This window comes from Herpailurus yagouaroundi, unplaced genomic scaffold (assembly GCF_014898765.1).
Source record: "Herpailurus yagouaroundi ecotype Mexico unplaced genomic scaffold, PumYag 28, whole genome shotgun sequence".
In the NCBI taxonomy this organism is placed as follows: Eukaryota; Metazoa; Chordata; class Mammalia; order Carnivora; family Felidae; genus Herpailurus; species Herpailurus yagouaroundi.
The window spans coordinates 73,082,508-73,091,701 of record NW_024412376.1 but is presented as its reverse complement, the minus strand read 5'-3'; the positions used below and the strand labels follow the sequence as shown (position 1 = coordinate 73,091,701).

At 41.5% G+C, this 9,194-nt stretch overlaps 1 protein-coding gene across 3 annotated transcripts in view; it reads left to right on the top strand.

The window, feature by feature from the left end:
- LOC121030809 (ankyrin-2-like) overlaps window positions 1-9,194 on the top strand; it is a 554,568-nt gene that overhangs the window by 101,046 nt on the left and 444,328 nt on the right. Inside the window, exon 1 of one of the 3 annotated variants that reach the window (XM_040475659.1) lies at window positions 8,235-8,385. The exons of 1 other annotated variant lie outside the window; for it this stretch is intronic. The gene's annotated coding sequence lies outside the window, so the exon portion shown is untranslated. Of the gene's footprint in view, window positions 1-8,234; window positions 8,386-9,194 lie in introns of those variants that run through there. One more of the 3 variants, XM_040475667.1, reaches the window with a different exon arrangement.

The following is a 9,194-nucleotide window of genomic DNA, read 5'->3' as shown; positions in this document are numbered from 1 at the left end:
CTGCTGTGTAGTGTGAACATTTTAACAATATTAATTCTTACAGTTCATGAGTATGGAACATCTTTCCATTTAATTGTGTTCTTTTCAATTTCTGCCATCAGAGTATCGTAGTTTTCAGTGTACAGGTGTTTTACTTCCTTGGTTAAATTTATTCCCAGGTATTTTTTTGATGCAATTGTAAGTGGGGTGGTTTTCTATCAGCAGTTGCAAAAATTTAGGGCTCCAGACAAGTAGACAAGCTCCTTTCTAGAAGATACCAGCCAGCTGTACTGAGGCAGATGGATGACGCGTAGATGGCCTTCCTTGGCTTACATTGCTGTCGTTCCCTGAGAGCACTTCGGTAGCCTCTAGATGGTGCCCAACCTGAAGGCTGCCCCTGGGGCCTACGCTCCAGGACTAGCACGCAGGCCTCTTTCACAGAAAGGCTAGGGGTGTGTTTTAGCATGCTGTCCGTGCAGTGCCCTGGAGGTGGTAGCCTGCCAAGAACTGTTTTTCTAATTGTCAGTCTCATGGGACTCAGGAATGCAGCTCCCTCCCCCTCCTCCACTGGCCACTAGAGCCAGGCAATCAAGAGGTCACCCCTCTGGAGCAGCCGACAAAACCAGGCACCAGTCGTAAAAATGGTCAGCAGACACATATCACAGCTCCCCTCCAAGAGGCGCTGGTTCTCTAGAGCACGGCAGAAGGAGAGTGTGAGGATAATGCCTGTGCTCTGAAGTCCCAGGAGAGGTTTACGGTCAGCCTTTAGATGTGTGTTTAATTAGAAGCCTGTCTCTCAGGCTGCAGGTCTGAGGAGAAGCTAATAGGTCTCTTTTGCAGAAACATCGAGCACCTGGGTCTGTTGTCTCTTGCTGAGCCCTGGGGGTGGTAGCTGTTTGAGTCCTTTCTCCATTGGTTGTAGGTCTGTGGGACCTGCGAATATAACCCTTGCTGGTCACTGGGACCGGGCGATGTAGAGGAGTCCCCTAAAAGCAACACCAATAATCATGAAACCACAAAGGTATAAGATCTATTCTGGAAGACACTATTGAGGTGGAGTGAGGCAGAGGGAGCGTTGCAAAGACTGTCTTCATCAGCCTCTGTACCGTAAGCTGCTATGAATGTGCAGAACAAGAAGCCTGCCCCTCAGGTAAAAACTCTTGGACAAGAGATAGGCCTTTTTCACAGAAAGTCCAGGGGTATGTTTCGGTCTGCTGCCTGTGCAGTGCCTTAGGGGTGGTAGTCTGTCAAGAAATGTCTTGGGTGGCTCAGTAGGTTAAGCGTTTGACTTTAGCTCAGGTCATGATCTCATGGTTTGTGAGTTCAAGCCCCACATCAGGCTCTGTGCTGACAGCTGGGAGCCTGAGCCTGCTTTGGATTCTGTATCTTCTTCTCTCTCTGCCCTGCCCCTGTTCGTGCACACACACTCAAAAATAAATAAACATAAAAAAAAAAAAAAGAAATGTCTCTTAGATTGTGACAGTCCCATGGGACCCAAGAATGTAAGTCTTTCTGGTTTCTGGAGCCAGATCCTCAAGGGGGCATTCCCTGGGTGGCAGCAGCAAAAACTGGGTCACCAGATGTAGAAACTGGAGCACCATAAATGTGTAGAAGCTACCCTCTGGGAGATACCGGTGCTCTGGAGTACAAGAGAGGGAGTGTGTAAAGATGACACTGGCTGGATTGAAGCAGAGGAAGAATGGCAAAGATGGCACCCACCCATAAAAGGAAAAAGAAAAAGAAAGGAAAATAAAAAGAAAAAGAGAAAAAGGAATAGGGGAAATAAAAAGAAAAAAAAGGGAAGTGGGTGGAGAAAAAGGCCCTTTCTGGTGTTAGCAAGGCAAAGGGTGAGTGTCCAAGATGGTGCCTGCTGACTAGAGCATAAAGATGGTACCCGTGGGAAAGGGAGAAAAAAAAAAAAAAAAAGGATGGTGCCTACTGGTTTTAAAAGTGCAGTGTAAGAGCAGTAACAGCCTGCTACCCCCAGAGAATATCTTAGCTGGCCCCTGTCCCTCAGACCAATACTTTACAATTAGGAAATGAGTTTCTTTCACATAAAGTCTGGGCATTTTTCAAAGGGCTGTTTCTTGGCCCTGGAGTGGGTGAGTCTGCACACAGGCCCTTTAAGAGTATTCCTCAGTTTGGCACACACAGACCCAGGATCTTGTGGGCATAAGTCCCATTGACCTTCAAAGCCAAGTGTTTTGGGGGCTCATCTCTCAGGTGCTGGTCTTAAAAGTTGGGGTGTCTAATGTAGGGTAAAACCCTTCACTCTTTAGATAGAAGCTCCTGGTTTGAGTTCCCTCCTGACTGTGGGTTGTCTAACCAGGAGGTGGGGTTTATAGCACTATTGCATCTTAGACTTTCTTCCTTGTTGTGCTTTCCCTCTCATTTGCCTGATGTGAAGGCACTATTTATCAGTTTTTTAGTCCTTTTTTTTTCCCCAGAGAAAATTGTTCCATATATAGCTGTAGATTTGGTGAGTCTGCAAGAGGGGGTGAGTTCAGTATCTTCCTATCTTGCCATCTTAAACCAGAACCTCATTATAATTTCTTGTTGAAGAGACTGGGTCAATTTTCTGGTAGAATTCTACCTTCTGGATTTATATGATTGTTTACTTACATTGAAATTCTGGTTTACTTTCCATTGTATTTCCTGTAAACTGGACTTTTTTTTTAAAGTTTATTTATTTTGAGAGGGAGCAAGAGAGCGAGCAGGGGAGAGGCAGAGAGAGAGAGAGAGAGAGAGAGAAAATCCCAAGCAGACTCTACACTGTCAGCACAGAGCCAGATGTAGGGCTCAAACTCACAAACCATTAGATCACAACCTAAGTGGGAGTTAGACACTTAACCGACTGAGCTACCCAGGCACCCCATGGACATTTCTATCTAAAGTTGTGACTACAGTCAGGTGTCAGGTAAAACATTCTTGTCAAGACTATTTCATGAGTGATGCTGTGAACGTTATATTGTGCCATATCAGGAGTTGCATACTACCTACTTGTCTTTATGTTAACCTCCGTCATTAGATTCATTGTTACTGTGAAAAATGCCACATCACTCCATTGGGAAGTTAAGAGTTTTCCCCTTGAGACAAGTAAATATTCTGTGTGGAGACAACCTGGCAGCAGATTGTTATCCAGTCTTTGTCAACCTTATATTCAATTTTTTTTTTTTAAGTAATGTCTAGGCCCAATCTGGGGCCTCAACTCATGGCCTTAAGATAGAGTCACATGTTCTACTGACTGAATCAGCTAGGCGCCCCATACACAGCACTTTTAGCACCCGTTGCTGACTCCTCCCTGAACCAGTTATTCCATTACAGATTGCAAAATGGTGATTTTTCCAATTCTGTCAATCCTTTTTCATTCATTAAGATTCTTCTATCAAGAAGAGCTTCTTCTCATCAACTGAAGCCAACTGTTCCTCTGATATAGAGTTTCATGTGGTAAAGAAATAGTACTTAAAATCTCTCTCTACAAATTTTCAAGTCAGAGAGCTGGTATGATGAATTGAACTTCTTCTCAATTAGTGGCAAATATGTTCTTTTTTATTTTTGTGTTAAAGTATCATTAGGATTTTTATATATTCAAGTGGATTAATCATTATTTATTATTCTTTAGTATTCTTTATGAATCTGTCACAGACTGTATTCACCTAAGAATGCTATACCAATATATTTGGTCCTACATGTTCTTCTTCTTCTTCTTCTTCTTCTTCTTCTTTTAAATGTTTATTTATTTATTTATTTATTCTTCTTTAATTTTTTTTTAACATTTATTTATTAAAAAAAATTTTTTTTTCAACGTTTTTATTTATTTATGGGACAGACAGAGACAGAGAATGAACGGGGGAGGGGCAGAGAGAGAGGGAGACACAGAATCGGAAACAGGCTCCAGGCTCCGAGCCATCAGCCCAGAGCCCGATGCGGGGCTCGAACTCACGGACCATGAGATCGTGACCTGGCTGAAGTCGGACGCTTAACCGACTGCGCCACCCAGGCGCCCCAACATTTATTTATTTTTGAGAGACAGAAACAGAGCATGAGCGGGGGAGGGGCAGAGAGAGAGGGAGACACAGAATCCGAAGCAGGTTCCAGGCTCCGTGCTGACAGCTCAGAGTCCCCACGTGGGGCTCAAACTCACGAATTGTGAGATCATGACCTGAGCTGAAGTCGGACGCTTAACCGACTGAGCCCCTATTTTATTTATTTTTGAGAGAGAGTGAGCACGTGCAGGGGAGTGGCAGAGAGGGAGAGAGGGAGAGAGAGAATCCCAAGTAGGCTCCGCGCTGTCAGTGCAGAGCCCCATGCAGGGCTCAAACTCACAAAGCACGAAATCATGACCTGAGCCGAAACCGAGTCAGATGCTCAACCGACTGAGCCACCCAGGCGCCCCCACATGTTCTTCTTATAAAGTGATATTGACATTTCTCCATTGCTTCTGCCCAGCCCTCTCTAGGGATATGTGCTTTCAGTGAAATCCAACCACCCTGAAGCCCCCACACCAAAGAAGAGAAAGCATATGGAGAGACAACATAGAGATATAGGAGATGACTAGAGAGTCCTGATTGTTTCATCCCTTAGTTGTTCCAGGCCAGGCAACAAACATATGAATGGATGGGTGAGCCTTCAGATTTCAGCCTTTAGCTTTTGAGATGATCAGTTGATGTGAGTGGAGTAGACACCAGTTGACCCACTGAACTCTGCCCACACTGAAAATTTGAGAGAACATGTATGTTGTTGTAAGTAAAGTTTGGTGTGGCTTTTTGTGTAGCCACAGTAGCTAGATGAAGTTGGCCTGTAGGAGCCTCCCCAAATTGATTCCTACATTTTTTGACATGATGTTTATGCTCTTCTATAGTTTCTTTACTTCTGGCATAAAATAATGTCTTAAGCTCATGTTACACATGTTCTGCCTCAGATCTGAAATCAGCCTTTTCTCCAAAGAGTCTTGGTTCTTTTTAGTGGGAAAAGGTATTGAGGGTTCAAAATGTGAGCATTAAGAGAGTTTTCAAAGGAGCAAATTTCAATAGAAAAATTACAAATTTGATGATAATAAAACATTTCAACATGTTTCCTGAAAGCAGAATTGAAAGACAAACCATGACGGTCAACAGAATGGACAAGAAAAGTAATAAAATTCTAACAAAAGTAAAAACAACATGTATAGTGTTGCCTCGCTGCCTCAGTTGGTAGAGCATGTGACTCTTGATCTCAGGCTTATGAGTTCACGCCTCATGTTAGGTTTAGAGATTACTTAAAAACAAAAGCAAAAACAAACAAAAAACATGAATAAGCCATTGTCAAAAGGTGGAATACCTATGGATAGTAAATACTGAATCATGTTCAACTTCCTTTTACTAAAAAAATTGAATATATACTATTTTTTCTTGACCAAATTAGATTTTCCTTAGAAGAAATAAGCTTCAACATGAATGTAGTAAAAATGTAGAAAAAATGTGATCTTGTACACATTGGTAGGAATGACACTTGATATTTGGCTTTCTGCTAAGTAATTGGGCAATATGAATTATGCTACAATATTAAAAAGTTGCAACCATTCTTACTAGTTAGGATAGAGCCTATGATACGGTGACAAAGAGGTACCAAATGAGATCTCTTGAAATTAAAAAAAAAAAAAAGATTCTCTCCTACAACAGGTTGAGAGTGAGTAGTCCAGGTTGGAAGGGCAGCTCTCCTTTCTGTGGTCATTTAGGTACCTGGTTCTCTTCATTCCCTTGCTCTGTCGTTTCCTAAGTGTTAAAGCTGTGTGGTTCAAACTAGGTCACAGGCAAGTCCGGGTTCCAGGTTGTATGAAGAGGAGAGAAAGAAGTCCAGGACAGGCACTATTCTCTTAAGGAAGAGAGGCAGAATTCTGCTAACAAGGCCCCACTTAGCTGGAAGGGAGCTGGGAACTGCGGTGTTTAGACAGGAACTGTTTATCTAGCTTGAACCCTGTCACTTCGGAACAGACCACATCCTTTGATTCAATAATTTCCATTTCTGCTAATCTGTTTTAATGAAATAAATCAATTCCAGAAAATGTGTTAACTGCTTAACAATTACTCCGCCGAGGAGAATAATGTTCAGTTATGTACTCGAGAGGAAAATCACTTGAGAAACATCTTATACATATTATTGGAGCATTTTAGAGGCCATAGCAAGGAATTAAACGAGGTGGAAACCAGTGGAGGGTTTTGAGTCAACGAGTGATTCAGTTTAAGAATATTTTGCTTGCTGTTTGGAGGACAGAGTGGAAGCAGTTGCCAGAATCTAGGAGACACATGACGATGGTCGTTTGAACTAGGGTTTTAGCGGTGTCAGTGAGAGTCAAGCGAATATTAAATGTTTATTAGCTGTGTAGATTTTGGAAGGAGCATTTCGTCCGTGAGGCCAAATTTCACACTTTAGTTTGCCCACATAATTAGAGGCAGTGGCAAAAGATCACCAGGTACAGACACATTTCTAGAGTGTTATTTTAAAATGTTCAAAATTAATTATGTTCATAAAGTCAAAGGTGAGAAAAATGCCAAGAAACCCTAAACAGAAAGGTATTTCTCAAGCAAAAGAGTATCACTTTCATTTGCTTATATCTTAGTTTATTAATATGCTCTCACAGAATAATAACAAAATAATGATAAACAAGGTTTTCATTATTTTGTCTTTGTTCCTTACATTTAAAGTGGATTTCAATATTTTTGTATGTATTTACTAAAGCTACAACATCAATATTTAAACAGTATCTACATATCCTCTTTGTTATGGGGACAATTGAATAATCTATTAAGCTATATGATTATTAATATAATAACCTATTTGTCACTATATATAAATATATACACATGTACACATATGTGTGTATATATATATATATATATATATATATATAATATTTAAATCTTCTGCTTGTTTTGTATCAAGTTTTTGATATTTTCTCCTGAGAAGGTGACCAGGTTGCTTCTGACTATGGAATTCAATATGTGATTCCATGAGGCAGCTAATTTCCATTTGATTTCTATTGGGAATAAGCCATATAAACAATAAAACTGTTTGAGTCAATTAATTTATTCTCACTACTTGTTGAACACCTATGATGTTTAACACCTATTTACACTGTGTCACTGTAAATAATACCAAGGTGCATGTAGAGACCTCCTGTTTCTACATAAATATCTGAAATACAGTTGATAAACCAAACTCACAGGAAGTAATACAGTTAAATTAGACAAAGAAAGTGAATTCTCCTCTTGACCAGGGAAGAAGTATGCTTCTGGTTACTGCTGCCTTACTTGGCTATGATTTTGCTTCATAAAAGCTTAATAATTGTTGTTATTCTTACCTTAAATGTTACATTTATTGCCATTTATTATAATGAAACTGAGATGAAACATAGTTTTATTACTAGCCTTCAGATTCAGTATTAGACACAAAACATGTTATAAGGAGCCTTGAGAGAGCCATTATTTCTTTGACTTATCACAGAAATAGAATTAGAAACCCTGTGCCAAATAAAAAGAAATCTTATTTGAAGATTCAAATACCCTGCCCCTAAATCTACTAGCCACCTTTGTAGTAGGTGCTTAGTAGGTGATCAATAAATGGTTATTGAATGAATGAATGCAAGCATGAATCGATGATTCTGAATTTCTACTTACCTAAGTCTGTAAGTCTATTTCTGTTGGACTGTATGTGAGGAATTATTGCACATGGCACTGAATCTAGTGGTTACCTCCCTGAGAAATTCCATGAAAGAAAACCAGTAGTGACTAGCTTAAATAAAATTCACACACAACCCACCTATATTTTAGGACATGTACACATATATATCTACTGAAAGGTCAGTGGGGGGGGGGGGAGGTGGTAGTGATTTGCAGATGAAATTACTCCCATGGTTCTTGGCATCTTGGTGGTAGCTCATTTTTCACCTTCTCTGAACTAGGTGTGGAACTTCAGCTACTTCCCATATATCTGCTAAGTTCTGGCTGCAAACACATCCCAGTGCTTTTCTTGCTTATTTCTTCCTTGTGTTAGAAACAGAAGGAATCAGGCAAAAAAAATTTTTTTTGTGAGAAAACAATTCCTTACTCTGTACCACCTGCTTAAATGTAAGCCAAAGGCACCCAAATGATGCAGCCCACGAGTGTAGAAGAGGCTGGCGGACGGCTGTCACGTCTGGCTGATCTGATGTCAGAGCGGATCATGTGGTGCTCCGTGGGCCGCTGGGACTGGCCCGCCGAAAGCACATGGATTACCGTCTGAGGCTGTAATGGGAAAGTCGGCTCCGGGGCTGCTGTCTCATAGACACCAGCCTGCAGGGAAGCTGGGGGCTCTCCGGTTTGCCCTGCTCCGGGGCCCCTCCTGCTGTGTGACTCACAGTTACATTGCACAGAGAAGCTCCTGCTCCCAGTAAGTACTTAAAGAAGGTTTTTATTCAGAGCATTCTGGAAGCGGGGAGGAAGTGTTGGTGTTGATGGGGGTTACTGGAAGCCCTTTGTAGAACACTCTCCCAGGATCTGGGCTGGGCAGAGCGCCTTTCCATGCCATCCTGGAGTTGATAGGCAGCGCTGATGTGCAAATGTCCCCCAGCCCAGATTTCGGTTTGCTCTCCACGGTGATGTGTTTTTCTGAATTGCATTTTCTATTTTTGTAATTGTGGGGTAGATTTTTTAGATGTGGTTCGATTCAATTGATTTCAGATTCTCACACCCCTGAGTGGTCCTGGTGTTCTCTGTATGGTAAACAGGGAGAGGGGAAAGAGGGTGGTGTCTCTCTTGGTCAGAAGCACTGTTTATGTTAAGATACTGGCTGTGTCTGTGCCGGAGAAATATTTAGTGGTTTCCCCCTCTTTTTTTGGCTTTGGGTAAGTAGGTGATGGGAAAGAAAGCAGGGTGAACCAGCAGTGAGGAGCATGTAGATTTGAGGAATTACTGGTAAACTGAAATGCTGTTAGTATATTGCTTTTTAATGGTCAATTTTATATGAGGTAGTGTCAGCTGGCAGCACAGGTGCCAGTAATGGAAGAATGATGGAGTTTTCTCTCCCTTTTCCCAGCAAGCAAATTGTTTTTACTGCTTGCAAAGCCCCGTTAAAGAGTGGTGAGAAGTGCAAGCAGGGCAGATTTCTAAGCACTGTTTTTTGTTGTTTTGCTGGTAACAAGCATCACATTCCCACACTCATGGATCAGGAGAGATCCTTACCTCTGTAATGTTTAGGTG